The sequence below is a fragment of the Macaca thibetana genome, chromosome 17 (genome assembly GCF_024542745.1).
Source record: "Macaca thibetana thibetana isolate TM-01 chromosome 17, ASM2454274v1, whole genome shotgun sequence".
Lineage (NCBI taxonomy): Eukaryota > Metazoa > Chordata > Mammalia > Primates > Cercopithecidae > Macaca > Macaca thibetana.
In genome coordinates, this window is record NC_065594.1 from 49,001,101 (window position 1) to 49,027,685 (window position 26,585).

The following is a 26,585-nucleotide window of genomic DNA, read 5'->3' on the forward strand; positions in this document are numbered from 1 at the left end:
CAATGTACTGGTCTTCAAGTCCTGAAATTCTTTCCTCAGCTTATTCTATTCTGCTTTTAATGCTTTCAATCATATTATTAAGTTATTGAAGTGAATCCTTTAGTTCCGGTTTAGTTTGCTTCTTTCTTAAAATGTCCATTTCATCCTTTAGCTCCTAGGTAGTGTCATTGTATCCTATGGATTCCTTGGATTGGGTTTAGCCTCTGTCCTGGATCTTTATGAGCCTCCTTGCCATTCAGATTCTTCCTTACCTGTAAGCCCAAGCCAGTATATCTCACCCATCTAGGAGCAGTATGGTTGGGTAGAGTCATACTATAAACTGTATGGGTCTTCCCAGGGGAACACAGAACTTTACCAAACCACAGAGTTCAGGCATAGGTGGGCATGCTGTGTTGGCATACCCAACTGATATGTACTGCCTGGTAATGGGGAGCAGGGGTGGATGGAGTCACCCAGTATACCCTTTGGGTGCCTCCAAAGGGAACACAGAAGTACACTAATCTGCAGAAATTCAAGGAAGCCTGAAGCTGAACCTACCTGCAGCCTTCAGGCAGACGCCAGTTTGTTGTGGTAGAGGCAAGCAAGCATGACAACCTGGCTATAAACAACAGAGATGTGTGGAGTTGCCTGCTCTGGAAGCATGGTACTTCCCATGAGAACATGGAGCTATCTCCATCAGAGTTCAAGCAGAAGTGAGGCTACTGTGCTGGAAGCTGGTGTCAAGCCTTGTCTGGCAAGGAGGTGTGGAGTAATCTTACTGTTCCTGGGCGTCATGACTGTGGCCTCTATTGAGGTTATGGCATGTGGCACCAGGTTACTCTGGGGTCCAAGACCCGTTGATATCCCTGTGGACTTGAGTGTTGCCTCTGCAAAAACTCTGGGCACCTCTCTGTATCATTCTAAGGCCTGAGGGGATGAGGAGGATTCTCCTGTTCCTAGGATTGCACAGGTTCTGGTGGGAAGTGTGGATTTCCTGAGGGGTGTCACTAGTTCACTGTTTTCCTATGTTGGGGAGCTTCTCCTACCTCCATGATGATTCTAGATGAGCTGCTGCCCAGCTTCACTCTCCTCTAGTCTCTGTTTCCTTTCACTCCCTTGATGGATCTTGACATGGGTTCTTAGACAATTGGTTTGAGGTTCAGTGTTTACTTACACTTTGTTTCCTGTTTGTGAGAACGGCACGCACTAGCTGCTTCTAGTCCACCATCTTGACTGGAAACTTTGGAAGATTTTGAAATATAAATAATGAAATCTAATTTCACATGCATAATTGCAAAATCATGAAAATATCTGTGTTGATATTAATTTCCAGCTTCATTAATTTATTTTGTGGGCTTTAATATTCTTCTATATTCCAAGCCTAAGAACTTTTGGTGTGCAGCAATAATGCAAAAGAATATTTTCCTCCTAACATACAGTCATTGAGACATTACAAAACCCCATAAATTGTGTTAGACATGAAAGGTAATAGCAAAGACACACTGAGACCTCATTTTATCCAAAGAAGGTAAAAATAGTTATTCCAATTCCCTATAATCCACAGGAAGAAATAGGCAGAAATTTCTAAGAGCACAAAGTGATTGCTATTCAAATACTGAGGTCATGTATTTAATCTTTTTTCTTTATAACCCTCAAATATTTTATGTTAATTATAATATGTGTTTTCTGACATCGATGGACATTGATTTTTAGTGATTCAATATCCCATGTCAGTGAACACAGTCTTTCTGGAATATTGAAATTATATTGTTAAGGTTGTTTTTTAAAATCAGCTTAGTAGAGAAGGCTAAACTCACATACATTATATATATATAAATAAAATAAAGAAGACAGATGTATTTAGTAAAGACATTTCTTTTTAAAAGAAAAGGTGTTAATCATGAAATAAATAATTTTATACATGATTGAATTATTTGTTATTAGTAACTTTCATTACTGTTTTCAAAGAAATAATATTTTTACATTTTTATTTTTGTCACCTGGAATTTATTGAACACTTCCCCAAGCTTGGTATTGTTAGAGGTGCCATTAATGTTGCAATTAGCAAAACTGACATCTTTCATTCTTTCTTGTAATTTACAACACACAAAGGGTAAGTAGAAGCAAATAAGTAACCTAATGAATGATAAAAATAATCTCAAATGATAATATGTAACCAAACGTAAAGTAGAAAGGATAATGGAATAGAGTGTTGGTTGACAACTTGCCTACTCTGCCTAGGAGATATACAATAGGTGATAACACGTCATCTGAGGCTTAAATGTGGAAATGGACAAAACCATGTGATGATATAGACTCAGTGGTGGGATGTGATTTGATGGAGGGAACAATGACTAAAAGAATAGTATTTACAATGATAACATTTAACCTACACTTCAGTTCTAAAATAAATGTCTAAGTATACAATCTAAGAAGTCAATGAAGCTTCTCAAAATGGTTAGCAACTCGTTTGTATGTTTGTGTGTGTGTGTGTGTGTGTGTGTATGGAAAAGCAGAGGGAAGGGAGAGAAAAAGAAAAAGGAAAGAAAAAGGAGAGGGAGAAAAAAGTAAAGAGCATAAAAGAGACTCTGATATGTATAAATTCACATTTTGGTGTTTCTGCACCTTACTGCATTTAATCATTGATGAAATTCAAGACCTAGTTCAGTTTAATAACTGTAATCATAATAGAATGCTTCCTAAGCAATATTTTCCAAAATGAGATGTGACTAAAAAATGGTTAAATATTTGGACCCAGTTCAGTTATCCATTACTTTTATGTTTCTACTTAATGTAGCTTTATAGCTAAATCTGTTAAATGTGTTAATTTGTTAAAATAGTTAATTTAATCTTTGAATAGTTTAATTTATTAATTAATAAATTTCTGACACAAACATGATAAGTTTAAATTTAACATTCACTTTGTACTATTCATTATGATTCTTTGTTTTCTATCAAGAGTTACTGTTGTTTGCTTTGACAGAAAACTGGGAAAGGCAGAGATGTGATAATACTCGGAGAATTTAAGCATGCCATCTGTTTGGATGAAGATGCAAATAATTGCAAACATTGCGGGCTTCAACACTCTAGGCTAAACTGGATTCATATTTATTTTCTTTCTGGAAAAATAACACTTTTTTGTATTATTTTATAATGAGTTAACTTAGTAACAATTTTTTTTTGAAAGAAATTGTTATTCTATTCTGGCAAAAAGTGTGTATCTCCAGCACATATGCAAATATATTTGATAAACCATTTTTCTGAAGAAATATGACAATTTGTTCAGCTACACTTGAATAAAAAATGCCAAAATATAATCTGCTAAGTTGAGAGACTTAATTAAGGAAAATTTATACCATTTTAATTGCTTCTCATCTCATATTACTTTTATCTTAATTAATTACCTGTGCTTTGGGCAAAATAGTAAGAACTAAAGTGAGTGGAATAAGAATTAATCAAATTACTTGCTTGTTACTCTTGTAAATTATATTTGGGAGAGGAAAATAAATCCTTTGGCTAGCCTCAGGTTTGAAGTTATGTTTCAATAACTGGTACCATTCTTAGCTCAGTTTTTATCAATGATCAAGTATAAATCATTTTTAATAGTTGTATGTTAACTCACCAAATTCTGCCATCTTTATTGGTTATGGGAAGAGCACTTTATGGAAAACATTTAAAACCATTTTAGTTAGGGTTTTAATATAGTTTCCACCCAAGTTGACCAGTGTGAGTTTAATTATTTTTCCACTTCTCTTCCTGATTAAGTAACGATCAGAAAGGAAACAAATATAAGTGATGTAAAAAATTTGCAATTAAGTCCAGGTATTTTTATGATTATTTCATATGTTGTAATATTCTCAAATCGATTATAGCTAAATCATAATTTTCGATGTGAGATGGCTGAAACTATGACATGTTTTGTCCATTATAGATTTCATAGTTTATGTGAATATAAGATAGCACAATCTGTAAATTTAATTAGGTTAAAGGCTATCATAAGAGAGCAACTTAATATGTGAGAAAATGTAAACTTAAAATGAAGATACCTCTTTCTTGATGGTGAATAACCTATTAATTTAATTTATAATTTCAGAAGATTTTTTTCTCCAAAAAAAAAAAGTTAAATAAACTTGTTTAATCAAGAGTTCCAAAGAATTCCATATTGCTATCTGTAGAGCAGATGGCTATCCTGCTGCTTCTGTTGCCACCTTGTCCTCTAGCAGCTGTGATTCCTAGAAAAAAATTTCCTTTATTACTTATATGATGTGTCCATAAGTGCAATCAAACATTTAAAAAGTTACTCAGTGGATCCTTTAAAAAGGGAGAAATACACACAATTTTAAAATTAAGCACACCTGTATTTCCAAAGTTTCCATGGACAATCCTAAAATTTGGTTAAGAGATCAATGAATTTTTTCACTTTCCTTAATCTCATCTCTCTCATTCCTAGCCTGTTGTGCACATGGTTTCTACCACAGGTAGAATGCTATGTTATTTATTTCTTTAAAAGTCTTGCTTCCATTGAAAAGTAGGTATGAAATTAACACAACAAAATAAGGAAGATCGTTGGTAACTGGGTATAAATGTCCATATAGGTACTTATTCTATAATACTTTAACAATTCATTTCAGTTATACTCAAATCTGTTTTTTAGATGTGTCTTATTTATTCAATGAATCACTCTTGTTCAGTTAGAAGAATTGGATATTACACGTTTGTATCTTAATTTTGTCCTGCTGTCATTTAAAATAAAATCGAATCTAAAAATTTTGATGGGGGGCTCTAAAGTCCCAATAAATTCAGATTTAATATAAAACATATATATTTTAGTTTGAGCACTTTTCTTTTACATAGACCAATACTCAGGTTATATGACTGGGAAATGTCCCTGTTAATTATGCAGCTTTCTTACTTCTATTCTCCAAAATTTATGGCAAGAATCATAATAAAACAATTAAGAAAATACTTTTAATGACCTGAAATTCTGATTTAGCCTATAATAAATATAGAAATTTTAAATATTTATTATAACTGAGATATAAATATTTAACTAGCCCTTCAAGTTTCCTCAAAGTGTCGTTAAAATAAAACCAGTTGCAAACAAGGCAAAAGCTACAGATTATATATGTATTTACATATACATGCAGCTATATATTTTATATTTTTTATGTATATTAAATATGTATATATAAATATGAAACATTTTCTTTTATATTTCAGATAAAAGAAGTACATAAATTCCTGAGGACCTGAATTGCAAAACAAATTTAAAGCCAAGGCAGTGTACAGGAGTTGAAGTAGATGTTACCTTTGCTGCTGTTTATATCTCTATGAATGCTTTCTAATCAGTGAGGGAAGGACAAAAATTGCACTCAGTAGATAACAAAGGTAGCTGCTCCAGGACTTATAAAGTACCAGAACTTACTAATAGCAAACAATACATTCTCTTAGAGACCACTCAGAAGCCAGTAATCAGAGAGAATCATCCTGGAAAAAAATATATACAGAATGTAATCAAGAAAGATACAAAAATGTAAAATAAAATAGCATGAATATAAACATGGAGATATAAATATAAACATGGAAAGAAAAGTAATAGATGAGATGGCTTGGTGAAAAGCGCTCAAACACAACAAAACACATTAGTTAGGCATAGAGATAGGACATTTTAAGAAGTCAGTTGGGGCACTTGATAAATAAAAACCCTGTGAGTGATTAGATAGATAAAAGATAGATAGATAGATAGATAGATAGATAGATAGATAGATAGATAAACAGATAGATACACATGGATATTTAGACATATAAATTCTAAAAGACCACATATATGTGTGTATCATTATCTTTAAAATAATAAAAATAAAAATAAATAAAACAATAAATTTTCCATTTCTCAATTATTTGCTTCTAGAATGACATATATATTCAATTCTAGAATATTCTTCAGCACTATATATGTGTATGTATATTGAAAAGACATTCAGCTTGAAAACAGTAGCAAACAAGACCAAAAAATACAAAAATGCAGAATATTAAAAAGGAAAAAGAAGTATCCACAGAATAGAATTACAAAGCATATATTTCTAATGGACTAATAGAAAATAGACCTAAAAAAGGCTAATCAATAGCAATAGAGGGAAATGCCCAAGAACTAAGAGTGGAATACTTGTCTGGAATATTTTACTTAGCTGTTCTTATTAAAGACTTTATTAGATAACTATTTTAATAGGAAATTCAGGAAAAGAAAAATGTTAAATTCAGAAGGAAAAAAACTGAACACAAGACTCAAAGATGGACATAGTAATTGACAACACTTTGTAGGCCAAAAAATATTGGAATTAGTATTAAAATTGAATGGGTAGAAAATAAGATATAATTAAAACCTGAGATTTCAAGTGTTTGAAGAAGAAGAAAGGAAGGACCAGAGAAAAGTTAAAATATTCTAAACTTCTAATTAGACTGGGGAAGTAACAATTAGATTCAGAATTTCATAAGATAACGTTGAGTTAAATACATAGCAAGAAATATATGCAGTCCAGGGAAATTACTAAGATTCAATGAAATGAGGAGGCCAAAGTAAATGAATGGAAGTCTTAACTTAGAAATTAGTGGAATTACCATTTTATTTCCTGATGGAATCATGGCTCCCTTTGAAACTAAGAAGGCCATAACATCCTGGAGACAGGAAGCAAAATTTTTCAATAATCACCAATGGTAATGCTGTTTAATCTCCACATGTTAATTTTTGTGCCTTTGAATCTGGGATATAGGAGTAACAGCACCATGTATGGGAAGTTGATTTATAGCATACAAAGGTTCCTGGTGGACATTATTACAGTACTATAAGGTATTACCACCTAGCAACTGGTGAGTCTTCAAAAGAATATTCTATCATTCTGTTAAGCCGGCTGTTTCAGTATGTTGGATAAAAAAATGAGATCAATAAATTTCAGGATCCTACACCTATTGCCACACTTTGCTGTGATGTGACATCCTTGGTCAGAAGCAATGCTTTCTCGAATACTATGATGGGTGTTAAAGAATTATGTAATTGGGGAAAATCAGACACAAACTTTTATCATGTGAGCAGCTGGCCTGCAACGAAAGATGCCTGCTCAGTCTCGCCAGGTGCCTACTGTTAAAGTAAGGGCATTGATTGGAAAAGAATGGGACCCCGAAACTTGGAATAGGGACATGTGGGGGGACCCTGATGAAGCTGGGGACACTGATTTTGTAAACTCTGATGAGCTTCTTTTGCCAGAGGAAACAGCCTCCCTATACCCAGTGGTGGCAACATCCCTCCCCTACTTACGCTATCATCAGATTTTCCACCTATGTCTGAGGAGATTAACCATGCACTGCCTGATGCAATGGTGATGGTCTCACCTGAGGCAGTTGCCAGGTAAGACAATGCTTATTCTTCTTAGTTACTTCTTAGTAATGGACATCAGAGGCAAAGCAGCAATCAGAAGAGTCTGACTCCTGTGGAGTTCTGGCATTGGCTAATTAATCATGGTGTTGCTAGAAGTGAAATTGATAGGAAGCCTACTGCATTCTGACTTAATTTGTATAAGCAGAAAACTTCCAGGTCAAGTGGACAAAAGACTATTCTGAATTATAAAAATAGAGAATCACAGCCCCTCAATCAGTTTCCAGACTATTTATAGACCCGGAACCCCTTGAATGAAAGAGAGGTCAGGTCCCCTTGAAGAAGGACCCCATTACACTACTGACAATTTATAGTATTAATCTTTCTCCATTCCCTCCCCAAATAGATTTCTGGCCTTTTACCAGTGTAACTGTGCATTGGGGAAAGGGGAATGATAAAACCTTTGGGGGACTACTAGATACTAGCTCTGAGCAGATATTGATTCCAGGAAGCCCAAGACATCACGAAGGTGCTCCAATGAAAATAAGGGCTTATGGAGGTGACATAATTAATGGAGCTTTAGCTCAGGTCCAACTTACAGTGGGTCTCGAGAGTCATCTTGTGGTCATTTCCCCAGTGCCGTTATGCATAATTTACATAGATATACTTAGTAGCTGGTAGAATCCCCACATTGGCTCCCTGACTGGTAGGGTGAGGGCTATTATGGCAGGAAAGGCCAAATGGAAGTCATTAAAGCTGCCTCTACCTAGAAAAATAGTAAATCAAAAACAATATTGCATCCCTGGAGGGATTATAGAGATTAGTGCCACCATCAAGGACTTAAAAGACACAAGACTGGTGATTTCCACCACACCTCTGTTCAACTGTCCTATCTGACCTGTGCAGAAGACAGATAGAACTTGGAGAATGACAGTGAATTATGGTAAACTTAACCAAGTGGTGACTCTAATTGCAGTTACTTTACCAAATGTAGTTTCATTACTTGAGCAAATTAACACAACTCCTGGTACCTGGTAGGCAACCATTGATTGAACCAATATCTTTTTCTCCATTCCTGTTCATAAGGCCCCCCAGAAGCAATTTGCCTTCAACTGGCAAGACCAGCAATATACCTTCACTGTCATACCTTAGGGGTATATCAACTCTCCAGCTTTGTGTCATAATCTTGTTCATGGAGAACGTGATAACTTTTTGCTTCCACAAGATATCACACTGGTCCAGTATATTGATGACATTAGGCTGCTTGGACCCAGTGGGCAAGAAGTAGCAAACACACTAGACTTATTGTTGAGACATTTGCATGCCAAGGCATAGAAAATAAATTAGAATAAAATTAGAGACCTTCTACATCAGTGAAATTTCTAGGGGTCCAGTGGTATGGTGTCTGTAGAGATATTCTTTCTAAAGTGAAGGATCCATTGCTGCATTTGGCACCTCCTACAACCAAAAAAGAGTGGCAATGCCTAGTGGTCCTATTTGGAATCTAGAGGCAACATATTCTGCATTTGGGTGTATTACTCTGGCTTATTTATCTAGTGACCCAAAAGACTGCCAGTTTCGAGTGGTGTCCAGAAATAGAAGGCTCTACAACAGGTCCAGGATGCTGTGCAAGCTGCTCCGGCACTTGGGTCATATGACTTAACAGATCCAATAGTGTTTGAGGTGTCAGTGGCAGACAGAAATGTTGTTTGGTGCCTTTGGCAGGAAGCCTCTAGGATTTTGGAGCAAGGACCTGCCATCTTCTACAGATAACTATTCTCCTTTTAAGTGACAGCCCTTGGCCTGTTATTAAACTTAAGTAGAAACTGAACTGAACTGCCTATCATAAACTGGGTGCTTTTTGACCAATCTAGCCATAAATTGGGTGTGCACAGCAACATTTCATCATGAAATGGAAGTGATATATATGTGATTGGGCTCAAGCAGGTCCTAAAGGCACAAGTAAGTTACAAGAGGAAGTGGTTAAAATGCCCATGGTTCCCACTCCTGTCACCCTGCCATCTCTTCCCAGCCTGCACTGATGGCCTCATGAGGAGTTCCCTATGATCAGTTGACAGAGGAAGGGAAGACTAGAGCCTGGTTTACAGATGGTTCTGCATGACATGCAGGCACCACCTGAAAGTGGACAGCTACAGCACTGCAGCCCTTTTCCAGGACATCCCTGAAGGATAGTGGTGAAGGGAAATCTTCCCAGTGGGCAGAACTTCTAGCAATACACCTGCTTGTGCACTTTGGAGGGAGAAATGGCCAGATGTGCAATTATATGCTGATTCATAGGCTGTAACCAATGATTTGGCTGGATTGTCAGAGACATGGAAGAAGCTTGACTGGAAAATTGGTAACAAATACATTTGGGGAAGAGACATGTGATGGACCTCTCTGAGTGATCAAAAACTGTAAAGATATTTGTATGCTATGTGAGTGCTCACAAAAAGGTGACCTCAGCAGAGGAGGATTTTAATAATCAAGTTGATAGGATTACTTATTCTGTGAACGCCACTCAGCCTCTTTCCTCAGCTGCCCGTATTGCCACCCAATGGGCCCATGAACAAAGTGGCCACGGTGGCAAGAATGGACGTTGCGCATGAGCTCAGCAATGTGAATTTCCACTCACAAAGGCTGACCTGGCCACAGCCACTGCTGAGTGCCCCATTTGGCAGCAGCCGAGACCGACAGTGAGCCCTTCGTATGGCACCATGCCTTGTGGTGATCAGCCAACTACTTGATGGCAGGTTGATTATATAGAACTTCTTTCATCACAGAAATGGCAGTGGTTTGTCCTTCCTGGAATAGACGTTTATTCTGGATATGGGTTTGTCTATCCTGCAGGCAATGTTTCTGCCAGGACCACCATATGTGGACTTATGGAATGCCTTATGCACCATCATGGCATTCCACACAGCACGGCTTCTAAACAAGGCACTTATTTTACAGCTAAAGAAGTGTGGCAGTGGGCTCATGCTCATGGAATTCACTGATCTTATCATGTTCCCCATTATCTTAAAGCAGCCTGATTGATAGAACAGTGGAAAGGCCTTTTGAAGTCACAATTACACCACCAACTAAGTGACAATACTTTGCAGGGCTTGGCAAAGTTCTCTTGAAAGCTGTGTATGTCCTGAATCAGCATCCAGTATATGGTACTGTTTCTCTCATAGCCAGCATTTACAGGTCTAGGAATCAAGGGGTAGAAGTAGAAGTGGCACCACTCACCATCACCCCTAGTGACTCACTAGCAAAAATTTTACTTCCTGTTCCCCCAACATTATGTTCTGCTGTTCCAGAGACAGGAATTCTGCCACCAGGAGACACAACAATGATACCCTTAAAACTGAAAGTTAAAATTGGCACCTGGCCACTTTGGGTTCCTCCTAACTCCAAGCCAACAGGTTAAGAAAGGAGTTACTGTGTTGGCTTGGCTGATTGACCAGACTATCAGGATGAAATCAGGTTACTAATCCATGGTGGAGGTAAGGAAGAATATGTGTGGAATACAGGAGATCCCTTAGGGTGTCTCCTAGTACTACCATGCCTTGTGATTAAGGTCAATGGAAAACTACAACAACCCAATCCAGGCAGGACTACAAATGGCCCAGACTCTTCAGGAATGAAGGTTTGTGTCACTTCGCCAGGTAAAAAGTAACGACCTGCTGAGGTGCTAGCTGAAGGCTAAAGGAATATGAATGGTTAGTAGAAAAAGGTAGTCATCAATACCAGCTACAACCAGAAGACCAGTTGCAAAAATGAAAACTGTAATTGTCATGTGGATTTCCTCCTTACATGTGTGTGCATATATACACTTCTACTAAGAAAATATCTTTATTTTATTTCCTTTTGTTTTCCCTTATCAAGTAACATTATTAACTTCGTATCAGCAGTTAAGTGTTGTTAATTTTATGTAATAGCATTTAGGTTAAGAATTAATTCACTTCCAGTTGTATGAAGGATAGCCATATTATGTTAGATATAACTATGACATCATTATTGTCTTTATTTGAAGATTATGTGTAATTTCAGGAGATGTGTATGGGTTCAAGTTGACAAGGGGTGGATTTGTGATGGTTAATATTGAGTGTCAACTTGATTGAAGATGCAAAGTATTGTTCCTGGGTGTGTCTGTGAGGGTGTTGTCAAAGGAGATTAACATTTGTGCCAGTGGACTGGTAGAGGCAGACCCACCCTTAATCTGGGTGAGCACCATCTAATCAATTGCCAGAGCGGCTAGAAGAAAGCAGGCAGAAGAAGGTGGAAGGAGCTAACTTGCTGAGTCTTCTGGTATTCATTGTTCTTCTGTGCTGGATGCTTCCTGACCTCAAATATCAGTCTGAATGTTCTTCAGCTTTTGAACTCTTGGACTTACACCAGTGGTTTGCCAGGGACTCTCGGGCCTTCTTTACTAGCTGTAGATCAACAGACAGTAGATTTGACAGAGCATTCCAAGAAAGGAAAGCAAATCTATATATTTATATTCAGGTGAATATCTAGTTCAGTAAAAAAACAAAGCACTGCCCTTTCATGATGGAAGTCATGCAGTGTAATCGACCTGCTACCAAGTAGCTGGCTGATTGCACCAGGGAATAGTCCAATATCAGGGAAGCAGCGGTGGTCTCTGCTAACAATAGAAGGAACACTTAGCAATGACTAGAGTCAGGTCAGCTGTGATGAGTAGAACTCTATTGTGCTGAGTCCGTTCATAACCTCCATTTTTACTAACATGGCCACTTTGTTGATGAGTGCTCTTGGTAATGATAGGAGCTGCTGAGGAAAGAGTCTGACTTGTACACAAAGCATGGGTCTTTCTGTCCACTTGGTTATTAAAGTCCCTTTCTGCTGAGATCACTGTTTGGTGGACATTCACATGGTACAGAAACATTTTCATGATACCATTTTGGAAGCAGGATCTTTTCAGATGTAATCAAGTTAAGATGAGGCTGCCCTAGATTAAGGTCAACCCTGGTCTAATCACTGGAGTCTTTATAAGAAAAAAAAGAGACACAGAGACAAACAGAGGGAAGAAAGACATGCAACAATGGAAGCAAAGACTGGAGTTATGCAGCTGCAAGTCAAGGAATGCTATGGATTGCCAGCAACTGTCAGATGCTGGAAAAAGGCAAGGAAGTATCTTCCCCTAGAATCATCAGAGAGAACATGAGCCTGCCAACACCTTTATTAGACTTCTAATCTCCAGAATTGCAAATAAATGCATTTCTGTTGTTTTAAGTCATCCATTTTGTGGTAACTTTTTTACAGCAGCCTTAGAAAGCTAATACACCTAAAATCTTACATTAAGAACTTTCTTCATTAAGTCTTTATTTATCCTAAAATACGTATCATATTTTGTTCAATGCATTTGTGATGGTTTTGTCTTCAAGCTTCTTCTAGTCTCCACTTGTCTATTTCAGTAGCGCTACCACATATATATTTATGTTATTAAATATATTGGAATTTTTAAAACTAGATTTTCAAAACAGATTAGTTGGTCAGAGAAAATACATCTATAATTTCATTATATATTAATAAATACTCCTAAATAAAAAAGTCATCATTCATTTTGTGTATGTACAAGTGATATATCAGAGTCCCGATTTTCCCACAACTATCTATAGGGCATGTCAAGCTTCTGAATTTTTGATAGCTAGGAAATTGCATCCTTGTTAATTGTGGATATGCATTTTTTTATCATGAGTGTTATCGAACATTTTCTCTAGAGACGCAATAATTTGAATTGATTTACCTGACAACTAATGGTTTATAAATTCCAAAGATTTTTTAATAATGACAGTGTTTCTTTCCTAAATTTTTAGAAGTTCTTTATATGTTCAGATATTAGTGATGTGCATATGGTACAATTAGATTATTTTTTGTTTTCTACTGTGTTGTTTGTATTTTGTGTTTTGATTTTTGTTTTTTAATTTTAGGTTCAAGTGGTACATGTGCAGGTTTATTACATGGTTATATTGTGTGATGCTGAGGTTTGGACTTGTAATGATTTTGTAGCCCAGTGAGTGAGTGAACATAGTACCTGATTGGTAGTTTTTCAACCCTGTTTCCCTGCTCTCCCTCCCCTCTTCTTAAATCCCCAATGTCTAATGTTCCCATCTTTGTGTCCATGTGTACCAATGATTAGCTCCCACTTATAACTGGGACCATGCATTATTTGGTTTTATGTTTCTGCATTAATTCACTTCAGATAAGGACCTCCAGCTGCATCTGCGTAACTGCAAAACATGACTTCATACTCTTATGATTGTGTAATATCTCAGTGTGTATATGTACCACATTTTCTTTATTCAATCCACCATCGATGGATACCTAGGTTGATTCCATGTCTGCTATTTTGAATAGTGCTGTGGTAATCACGCGGGTGCAGGTGTTTGGTTTTTGTGGGGGTCCATTTGATAGAACAATTTACTTTCCTTTGGGCATATACAAAGTAATGGGATTGGTGGACAAAATGGTAATTCTATTTTTAGTTATTTGAGAAATTTTCAAATTGCTTTCCACAGGGACTGAGCTAATTTACATTCCCACCAGCAGTATATAAGCATTCACTTTCTTCCACTCCTGGTCAAAAGCTGTTTTTTTTTAAATTTTATTTATTATTATTTTTTCACTTTTTAATAGTAGCCATTCTGACTGGTATGATATAATCTCTCAGTGTGGTTTCGATTTGCATTTCTCTGATTATTATTGAAGTTGAGCATTTTTCCATGTTTGTTGGTCCCTTGCATAGTTTCTTTAGAAAAGTGTCTCTTCATGTTCTTTGACCACTTTTTAATGAGTTTGCTTGTTTTTACTTGTTAATTTATCTTCATTATAGATTTTAGATATTAGATCTTTTTTTAGATACATAGTGTGAAAGTATTTTCTCCCATTCTGTAGGTCATCTATTTACCCCATCGATAGTTTCTCTTGCTGTGCCGAAGCTCTTTAGTTTCATTAAGTCCCAACTGTCAATTTTTGTTTTTGTTGCATTTGAGTTTGAAGACTTAGTTATAAATACTTTGCCTAGACCAATGTTCAGAAGAGTGTGTCTTAGGTTTCCTTCTAGGATTTTGATAGTTTGAGGTTTTACATTTAAGTCTTTATGTTGAATTAATAGTTACATATAATGAGAGGAAAGAGTCAAGTTTCATTCTTCTGAATATGGGTAGCAAGTTTTTCTGGCACCATTTATTGAATGGGCTATCTTTTCTTCATTGTTTATTTTTGTTGAATTTGTCAAAGTTGATTGTATGTGTGTGGCTTTATGATGGCTTCTCTATTATGTTCCATTGGTCTATGTGTCTGTTTTTGAATAAGTACTATTCTGTTTTGGTTACTGTAACTTTGTAGTTTAAAGTCAGGTAATGTGAAGTCTCCGGCTTTGGCTCTTTTTGCTTAGGATTTCTTTGGCTGTAGGGCCCTTTTTTGGTTTCATTTGAATTTTAGATTAGATTTTTCTAATTCTGTGAAAAATAATGTTGATAATTTGATAGGAATTTTGTTAAATCTGGTAGCTTTTTTGGGGGTAGTATGAACATTTTAATGATATTAATTCTTTCAATCCATAAGCGTGGAATGTTTTCCATTTGTTTGTGTCATCTCTGATTTCTGTCATCAGTGTTTTGTAATTCTTCTTGTAGAAATCATTCATCTCTTTGGTTAGTTTTATTTCTATGTATTTTTTATGGCTATTTGAAATAGGATTGCATCCTTGACTTGGCTCTCAGCTTGAACATTATTGATGTATGGAAATGCTACTGATTTTTTCACATCAACTTTGTATCTTGAAACTTTACTGAAGACGTGTATGAATTCGCAGAACCTTTTGGCAGGGCTCTTGTGGTTTTCTGAGTATGGAATCATAGCATCAATGAAGAAATGTATTTTGACTAATTATTTTTCTATTAGAAGAATTTTATTTCTTTCTTCTGCCTGATCACTCTGGCTAGGTCTTCCAGCACTGTGATGAATATGAGTGGTGAGAGTGGACATCATTGACTTGTTCAAGTTGTTAATAGAAATGTTTCCAACTTTTGCCCATTTAGTATGCTATTGGCTGTGGGTTTGTCATAGATTGTACTTATTATTTTGAGATATGTTCTTTCAATTCTTAGTTTGTTGGGGGGTTTTATCATGAAGGAACGGTGGATTTCATCAATTGCTTTATTGTTTATCAAGATGATCATATGGTTTTTGTTTTTAATTTTGTTTATATAGTGAATCACATTTATTGATTTGCCATATGTTGATCCAATTTCGCACCCCAGAAATAAAGTTCACTTGATTTTGGTGGATTATATTTTTGATGTTCGCTTGAGTTCAGTTTGCTAATATTTTGCTGAGTATTTTTGCATCTATGTTCATCAAGGATATTATCTGTAGTATTCTTTGTTCTGTCTTTGCCAGATTTTGGTATTAGGATGATACTGGTTTTGTAGAATGAGTCAAGGGGGAATCCCCTCCTCCGTGGTTTCTTTGGAATAGTTTCACTAACATTGGGACCAGCTCTTCTTTATACACTTGGTAGAATTCCCTGAGAATCTATCTGGTCCAGACCATTTTTTATTTGGTAGGATGGTTTAATGCTGATGTAATTTTGTAAGTCGTTATTGATCTGCTAAGTGTTTATATTTTTCCTTTTTCAATCTTGGAAGGTTGTGTTATCAGAAATTTATTAATTTCCTCTGGAGTGTCTAACTTTTGTGCATAAAGATTGTTTATTTTAATCCCTGAACTTCTTTTGTATTTCCGTGGGATCAGTTGTAATATCACTTTTGTCATTTCTGATTGTGTTTATTTGGATTTTCTCTTTCTTTTGCATTGTTCATCTAGCTAGCATTCTATTATTCTTATTTAACCTTTCAAGGAACAACTTTTTTTTCCTTTGATATGTTGTCTTTTTTGGTGTGAATTTTATTTGGTCTGCTCTGATTTTAATTATTTATTTTCTTCTCTAGGTTTGCATTTAGTTCACTCTTGTTTTTCTAGTTCCTTTAAGTTTGACATCACATTGTTAACTTGATATCTTCCTGTCTTTTCGGGATAGGTGTTTAATGCTGCAAACATTCCTCTTACACTGCTTTTACTACATTCCAGAGATTTATTATGTTGTGTTATTTTCACATTTTTAAAGAAGTTTTGACTTGTTTCTTAATTTCATTGTTTTCCTGAAAATTGTTAAGGAGCAAGTCATTTAGTTTACACACATTTGTGTAGTTTTGAGAGTTTCCCTTGGTATTAATTGCTATTTTTATTCCACTATGGTCTGAGAAGGGACTTGGTATAATTTCAATTAAAAAAAAATGTGTTCAGACTTGCTTTATGCATGTGGTATATTTTAGAGTATGTTCAGTCTGTAGACAAGAAGAATGTGTATTCTTCAGATGTTGAGTGGAGTATTCTGTAGCTGTCTATTATGTCCAGTTTGTAAAATGTTGAATTTAAGTCCAGAATTTCTTTGTTAGTTTTCTCCCATAATGGTCTGTCTAATGCTGTCAATAGAGTGTTGAAGTCCATTATTATTGTGTGTCAAAATCTTTTCTTAGATCTAGAAGTAATTGTTTTATAAATCTAGTTGCTCCAATGTTGAGGGAATATATACTTAGGATAGTCGAGTCTTCATGTTAAATGGAACTTTTTATCATTATGCAATGACTTTGTTGTTGTTGCTGTTGTTGTTTTTTACTGTTGCTGGTTTGAAGTCTGTTTTATCTGACACTATCTGACAGAAGAATAGTGACCCCTTCCTTTTGTGTGTGTGGTTTTTTTTTCTGTGATAGATTTTTTTTTTTTGGGGGGGGGGGATGGAGTTTTGCTCTTGTTGCCCAGGCTAGAGTGCAATGGTCCAGTTTCAGGTCACTGTAACCTCTGCTCCCCGGGTTCAAGTGATTCTAGTGCTTCAGGCTCCTGAGTAGCTGGAGTTACAGGTACCTGCCACCACGCCTGGCTAATATGTTTTTAGTAGAGATGGGGTTTCATCATGTTGACCAGGCTGGCCTCAAACTCCTGACCTCCAGTGATCCACCCACTTCAACCTCCCAAAGTGCCAGGATTACAGGCATGAGCCACCACACCCAGCCAATAGATCATTTTTCATCACTTTACTTTGACCCTATGGGCATCATCACATGTGAGATGGGTCTTTTGAAAACAGGATAAGATTAAGTTTGTTTTTTAATCCAATATTCCACTTTTTGATTTTAAGTGGTGCCTTTAGACTGTTTGCTTTCAAGGTTAAAAATGATGTGAAGTTTTGTTCCTGTGTAGTTTTGTTAGTCTGTTGCTTGCAGTCTTGATTGTTTAGTTGCTTTATAGGGTCTATGGGCTATGTACTTATGTGTTTTTTGCTGTTGTTGATGTTGTAGCCAGTAACATTTTTTTAAATTTCCAAATCTGGAAACCCCTTAAATGTGTCTTATAAGGCCAGTCTTGTGGCACTGAATCCCACAAGCAATTGCTTGTCTAGAAAATATTTTATTTCACTTTTGCTTATGCTTGTTTGTTGCGTTATAAAATTTTGGATGGAATTTTTTTTTTTTTTTTAAGGATGCTAAAAACAAGCCCACACTATCTACTGGCTTGTAAGACTTCTTCAGAGAAATTGCTGTTAGTCTGATGGGATTCCCTTAATAGGTAGTATGACACTTTTCTCTAGCTACCTTTAATTTTTTTTTTTTTTGTATTGACCTTGGATAGTCTGATAACTATGTAACTCAGAGATGATCATCCTGTATAGTATCTTTCAAAGTTATCTGAATTTCTTGTATCTGTGTGTAAACCTCTCTAGTGAGATTGGGAACATTTTCATGAATTGTATCTTCAAATATATTTTCCAAGTTACCTACTTTCTCTCCTCTCTCAGAAAAAACAATGGGTTTTAGGTCTGGTCACTTTAGATAATCCCACCTTTTTTGGAGGTCTTGTTCATTTTTTAAAAAATCTCTTTTTCTTTATTTTTGTCTGACTAGGTTGATTCAAAGTACCTATCTTCAGGCTTCAAATTCTTTACTCAGCTTAATCTAGTCTGTTGATAAGACTTTTAACTGTGTTTTGAAATTCTTATAGTTTCTTTTTTTTTTTTTTTTTTTTAATTTCAGAAGTTCAGTTTTCTTCTTTTTAAATGTGGCTATCTTGGCTTTCAAGTCTTGGAAAATTTTTCTGGCTTCCCTTGGATTGACTTCCAATCTTCTCTTGGATCTTTATGAGTTTCTTTGCCTTCCAGATTCTGAGTTCTATATCTGCCATTTTATATTTCAATCTGGTAAGATTTATTGGTAGGGAGCTAGTGTGATCTTTGAGAGCAACAAAACACTCTAGCTTTTTGTATTGCTAGTATTCCTGAGTTATTTCCTTTTCATCTGAGGAAGCTGACACTGCCTTTTTCTTTTTGAAATTGCTGTCATTTGGATGAAGCTTTTTGAATTTTTATTCTTTTTTCCCTTTATATGTTGATTGTGATGTATGTTGTATGGAATTTATTAGCTTTGTCTCTGGGTGCTTTCAGGGAGCCAAAGCTCTGTTCAGTTTCCTTGATTGTAGATAGGTTCCTGTTATAGGTTTCACAGGCATTTTATGTTGTATCAAATTATTTTTGTTTGGTAGTATAATTCAGACTGCAGTCTGGTAGATGGTGCTTAGAGTAAGGGCCAACACACAGGTTCTTACTCAGCCATGCTAGCGCCTTTTGTATTTCAGTGCATCTACAACAGTGCTCTGGGGAGGAGACAAAACAGGACAAGGGAAGACTCCCTCTCCAAGTCCATTTCTGGGCTTTGGTGGTATTCCCTTCATTGCTGGCACTATGCCAGTGTTTCCTTTCCCCCAAAGGGGGCTGTAGCAGGCTGCATTTCCCTCTGTTGTAGGGGTGGTACATACTGACGGTTAGGTCACCAGGAGACCTCTGACTCCCCAGGAATCTACCAGTCCCTTGTGCTTGCCAAAGTCAGAGTGCGTTTTGGGGTATGTTTGCCTGTGGCCTCGTGATGCAGTGGCTCTAGGGCAGGGGATCCCAGGGCTGGGCATAAGGGCTGTGGATGTTCAACCAGTATGACACCCATAGCCCAGTGTTTTCAGCCCACAGACACATGTGGGGCCTGCCCAGCTCACACAATCTGAACCCAGGGGCTCTACTTCCAGTGTCTGCCCTGGGAAAATTTCCAGTAAGTTAGGCTTGTCCCAGGCCATCTGTGCCCAGATTTCTGAGCCATTCCAGACATTCTGAACTGTGGCCTCCCAGGGAGAAAAGCCACAGCTATCAAACCCCATCCTTTCCAGTCTGGTCTTACAAAAGGAGTGCTGCCCATCTCCCGTGCTGGCACACAGACCTGTGCCACACTTTTCTCTGTGTTCTGACAGTAGGGTTCTTCCCCTACTTGAGCTCAAGCCATAAATCTTTGCTTGATAACCCAAGCTGGTGTGCTTGAGTACTGGGGAGTTGAGACTTGGCCCACAGTTTTGTCCTCTGTCCTCTTAAAGTCAAGTGCCATCCATAATGGGGGGATGAACTACTCTTAGGCTGCCAGTAAAACATCCAGGTGGGGTAGCATAGGCTGTGCTGTGAGCACCCACCTACAAGAGCAACCAAGTAGGCGATCTCGAGTGGAGCTAGCAGGCAAAGAGGTGCATGGATCAGAAGTACCTCAGTCCCATAGCGATGGTGGCCCTGCTTTCTCTTAGCTTGGCAGAGAGCAGAAGCTGCACCCACTCAGTGAAAGATGGAGTCTTTGGGTATGGGAGCCTATTGCATTTCACTGAAGCTAAACAGTGAAGTCTTCTAGGGTGTGCATAGGTTCAAGCTTGCTTCTACTTGTTCTCCAGGTGGCTCCTTCTGCCAGTCCAAAGGGCTATGGTTGTCTTGGTAATTCCTGTCACTAGGATCTCAGAGGTCCACAGTGGGAATGTAGTGTCCTAGGGTTTTTTCACTCTAGGTCCAGTCTGGGTCCAGGGACCAGTCCTGGCACCCAACGACTGCATGCAGGCTTCCCAGCTTCGTCCTTGTTAAAACGCAGTGCCTGTCACCTCTCTATTGATTTTTTATTTTTCTTCTTTAAAGATCTGTTTAGAATGTAATGGTTTACTGGATATTTTGACTCCTCTCTTTGGAAGAGGCATTTCCCAGCTGTGTCTAGTTGGTTATCTTTCCACCTCTTCACTTTTGTCTGAGATTTGCCAAGAGCAAACCAGTATCTTTAAGGCAGCAATACTAGCTGTTTTCATATAATAAAATGTATAATAATAGGTAATATTTTGCTATATAATATTAAAATGTATTTCAAATCTTCAAAATTGAAAATTGTATGTTCAATTTAATACACTTATTTGATATGAACACCTTTCTAATAGAAATCTTTAGAAAACCATTTATCTTTGAAATAAATTTTGAAAATTTTAGCTAGAGGGTTTTTTGATTGTTTTTTATTTTCTCTGTTTGCTTTTATATATATATGTATGTGTGTGTGTGTGTGTATATATATATCTCAAGTTTTCTAAATGAGCAGAAAATGAGAAAATCAATGGCTTTATATTAGATTTCTATGTCTGCTTTAACAAATCACCATTCATTTCATGGCTTAAATCAAAACAAATTTATTTATCTTGCATTCCTTAAATCAAAAAAAAAATTATTATCTTGCATTACTATGGCATAGAGGTACAACAGAAGTCTTGCCGGCCTAAAGGCAAATTTGGGGCATTCCTTTCTGGAGGCTTCTGGGGAAAATCTATGTTTCTGCCTTTTCCAGCTTCTAAACGTTTCCAATATTCCTTGGCGTGTGGCCCTTTTACTCCATCTTTAAAACCAGCTGTGTTGCATCTCTCTGACCATAGTTCATAATCACATCTCCCACTGACCAGAGTTGGGAAAGTTTCTTTACTCACAAGAACTTATGTGATTATTTGAGCCCATATAGAAAATCCAGAATTATTTCCTCATCTACAAAGTCCTTTTTGCCATATGAGGTAACATATTACAGGTTCCAGGGACAAGTGTGTAAACATTGTGGGTGAAGCTGGGGGGATCATATCATAACATTTTATAACATTTCATTGTATGTACATGTATTTTAGGTTTACTAAACAAGACAAAATTTTATCTTCAGACTTAATGTATTTATGTAATTTAATTTTTAAGTTATGTGTATCCTCCAATATTATTTTTGGAATAAAAGGGGGGATTCTAAACATAAGTAAATTGTCTATGTAACTAAATCATCAACATTTTCTCTAACGTATAAATTTATTTTTTCACCAGATACCTACATAGCAGGAATATTTCTTATCTCATTATTGTTTTTTATTTTAAAATATATTTACATTTGTAGTATGCAATATATTTAATTATATTACACATGAATATACATTAATTTTAATGTACATTTTGAGCATAATTGTTTTAAGTACTATGGCGTTGTCATCCCTTCTCAACACAACAGATTTAAATCTGACTTAATGGATGATTTCAAAGTTTTAATGGCAATTGCTTTTTCTTAAACTAGGTACTACAAAATACACTTAGAAATTCACGTTGAAGTTAATTTATTTTCCATTTAATTTACAACTGCATGAGTCATAAATTATGTACCACTGAGACTTAATTTCTTGTAATGCTCACAACACAGGAGTCTAATTACAAATGAAGAGTTAAAGTTATAAGTATTTAAATTATTAAGGGTTTGCCACTGTTAGAAATCTGGAGTTGGAAATTTTATTTTATTTGTTTTATTGTTGTTTGATCTGTTATTTCTAACCTTTGGTTATTTTTTATTTGACTTTCACATCCAGGATTGCATATTTTAAAAAACTGTACAAGTTTTGGGGTGGTTGACAATATGAATATAGAATATATATATACATATGTGTATATATACACACACATTTATATACACATTGTTTCTACAACTTGACTGTTGTGAATAATGCTGCAATGACTACAGTCAATAATTCTGTATTATATACTGAAAACTTTGAGAGGTTTCAGTGCTGTAACCACACATACACACACAAAACCCAACAACTATATAAGGTTATGAATATGATAATTAGCTTGAGAGTGTTGTACACCTTAAATACATGTAATTTTTATTTAAAAAATAATAAAACATAAGGGAGCTTGGCCTTGTGCAATTAAAAACAATAACAATGACAATAAAACCATAACAACAACAGCTTTGTGAGAAACTACAAGAGCAATTTGAATTCTGTTATTATCATTCTAATGTATATAATTAACCTGGAGTCGGGGAAGTAGGTTTGAGCTTTCGGCAGATGCCTTCTGCAGGTGGCAATGAGTTTTTGGTTTAAAATATTTAATATCTTTCCTTGTCTCACCTACGTTCTTTCATTATCAAAAGGATTGGCATTCAGTATGTCAAAGTGCATACGTAATATTACAGTCACAGAAGTCCTTGCCAGTGTTGAGAACTGATGAAAATATGTGACACTCAATGCGTTTGCCTTTAGATTTTATTTCTTCAATATTTAGTAGTCAAAATATCCAGAGCAGATGGATGACTATGAGACTGAATGTATTTTTCAAATGTGGTTTCTTCCAAGAAAAATTAAACTGTCCGATAATTATCTTTGATGTAATAGTAAGCAAGACAGTGTTGTTCAGTAGCATCTTCATGTTCTGCTCAGCGGCTCATCTCTTTCCTCTTGAGAATCACTTTAAGTGAAACAGAATAGGTCCTGCCCTTCTATGCTTCTCCATTAGCCTCTTTCTGAAGGAAGAGCTAATGCCACCACTAAAATAGGCACCAAGACCAAAGTAACAAAATGCCTTCATATAATAACATACAAATTGTCAATAGTATATGCTGTCTAAAGTGAATTTGTAAAAGCAGATATACTAAAAATAAAGCTGTTAGCTATATTTAAGAAAAATAACTTAATTATTAGTAATGTTATATAAGAGTCTAATGTCATTAAAATACAAAGTAGATATTCATTGTGAAAAATACTACATAAAACTAAGAAATAATTAGATGTAATAATAACACCATGAATAATAATGCTGAGTAAAGCAGAATAAAGTTGAGTAAGGCAGAGTAAGAAAAAATATATATTTTCTGTGAATAAATTATTAAATTAAATTATTAAGGGATTCACAGAAAATATATTTTTATAAATATTAAGCAAAGAGCAAGGAAAAGGAAAGATTCTAATATCAGAATATTGAAAGTCTTAAGCAGTTATTAATAGTTTTTCAATGGTGAACAAATAATTTTAAATTGAATGAGTCAAAATAGAGGAATGTCATTTATGAATGAAGTTCTAAATGAGAGAGAAGGAAAACGATGTCCTGAACATGTTATAAATTTAAGACCTCAGTTTTAACAAAAATATTTTAAATTATTTCAGGGAGAAATAAATGATCATCTAAAAATATTGTCAGAGTAGATTCAGAAAGAGTGGTAAAGAAAAAGATGGTGAAATAAATTCAGCCTTAAAAGAAAATGATTTGCAATTAAAATTCTATATTTTACCATCTTAATTTTTTGTATTTTAAATATTTTCAGACATGTGCAATGACTTATGTACTATGAAAAACTCTACATTGAAACATTTTAAGTAAGTTATAAAATAGGAAGATAAATAATACAGGAAGATTCCATAAGAGATATGGGAAATTATAGAAAATCCAGATTTTAACTTTAAAAAATGAAATAATACAATAAGATAATCCATAGGCCAAAAGAAAATGTGGCATTACGGATACAGAACAAAATTAATATATTTTCAAGTAGAGAACCACATTTTATGAGGTCTGAAGCATATGTAACATTTATATCTCCTTTTAAGGAAGAAAACATTTAAACGCAAATTAGAAAAGCACTTATTTTAAGAGAAGAGAAATTAAACCACAAATTTGAAAAAGTTGAAAAATACCATAATTCAGTTTGCATTTTGACTTCACCTGAGATACTACCAACATGTTTGAATTTTAGTATTACCAGTAATTTATTTAAAATTATAAATATTCTAAAATGTTTATATACATAAATATTTATATGTATATCTGTGCATGTGTGTGTGTGTTTGTGTCAACAAATGCATTTTAAGGTTTCCTTATAGTATATCTGCCTATATATTCGTGTCACCACATTATCCCCACATTATATGCATTTACTTATTAATGGATATGTGTAGGAATTTTTATCACTGAACACTTTAATCTTCAGGCAATTTTTTTGTGTGTCAGCAGCGACTTATATGGCACTTAATTTGTAATTGGAAGTCCTCCTTAAAACAAGTTGTGTCAGATATGGTAAGTTGTGATATGATACATTGAGATGCAAAAACCTGAGATTTCACACACGGACATACTACTGTGCATAGCACCTGAGCTCTCCAAAAAATTAAACATTCTGCTTTCCTTGATTTTTGTCATAAAGTATAAATAGGTGTATTTAGATTGTTTGCACTGCATTACCAAGTATATTTCTGACAAAGGGAACTTCAATTTTGAAAAGATATAAAAGAGAACCATATGCTTTTCCAGCAATTTTATACATCCAATGATAAGGGAAAAATTCCATACACTGTTTTCTTACTCTGTGCATTTCAGATTACTCAGAGCTGATGACATAGGTCACAGTAATAACAACACATCCCACTCATGCCTATCACGATGCCAAATGAGAATGTACAGTGGGAAGACAGTACCATAAGAGGATGACCAGCAATAACTGAATGATACTTATATATAATTGTGGTCAACATAAATCTTTCTATTAAACTCAAACTAAATATAATAGCCACAGAATTGGGTAATCCTCAATGGAAAATGCATATATGGATATATGCCATGAGGTATGCTATATTAGCAGCAATGGACAAGATGAAAATACAAATGCATTACACATAGATATAATACATATTTAAAAAGAGCACATATTAACAAAAGTGTAGCTGTTAACACGTTACAATAATTATGCATGTGGGAAAAATAAATAGAAACGGAAAAAGCAAATTAAAATGAATCAATATAAAATAAACTAGAAAAGGATAGTGACAAAAAGTTCAGTGACATGAAGCCTATTTTTTTAATCACATTTAAGAACCGAAAAGGTAAATGTCCATTAAAAAATAAATGCATATATAAGCAGCTAAAGATTCTATCAAAATATAAAAAGTGATGTCAATATTCCCTTTTTCCTTTCTTTTGGGATTAGATAAAAGATTTTTTAGCTTCTGCCTTCAAAAATCATTATCACATCTTGAACATATTCAGTCAAACCTGTAAAAATCCAGTAATTATAATTCAAATTTATTTCAAATTATCCTCAATAGTTTATCATGCATCCATCAGCATTTAAGAAAATCTTCTCCTCCAACAGAAAAATTTTCCCTTGAATTTAATTGATATTTTTGTGGTAACAAATAGTAATATTTAGTACATTACATGGAATATATTTTAAAAAGAAACTATAAAATATTACTTTGTAGTTTTTGCTTCCTAAAAATTTTCAGCAAATGAATGATCCTCTGTAATAATATTTTATAGATGCCATATTGTGAGTGTATATTTTATACTAATTTTGAAAATAAGAATAAAATGTTATATATCTGATAGTTTTGAATTCTAATTTGATATAATTTATGTACTAAGCAGGCATGAATGTTTTGAAATGCAATCTGCAATATATAGGCAACATTTATGTGACATTTTGATCTGAAGTAACCTTTTTAATTAATTTTCTCTCGATTTTAATATGTTCAAAAATTAGAAAAATGTGTGAAATGTAAATCAAAGTATTTTCACCCACACTTTGTTAAACACATTAAAATTTTTACTATAATTTGATAGGGTAAAACTAAAATCTACAATTTATAGTCTAAATGACAGATTTGTACAAAAATTTGTTATAACTTGGAGTTGAAAACTTTAGAAATATTATTTGAGAGTCTTATAAAATTTTACCAAATTTTGAAAAAAAAGTTTCTAAGGGCTGCAGTGAAATTATGCCCAACATCCATTAAAAATATACACAAATATATCTCATCATATCAAATTTGAAAGTGCAAGTATAAATGTATATCAGTTTAAGCGACAAATTTGGCATGTTTCTTTACACCTCTTTATATGTTCCACAAAATCAATGTACTACTGAAAAATAATAAATTCCACTTGTGAATTTTAACAATAATTTTAATGGTAAAATGCATATATGCTAAAATGCATATATGCTAAAACTCAATATGACTTTTTGGAATTACTAGCCATATATCAAAA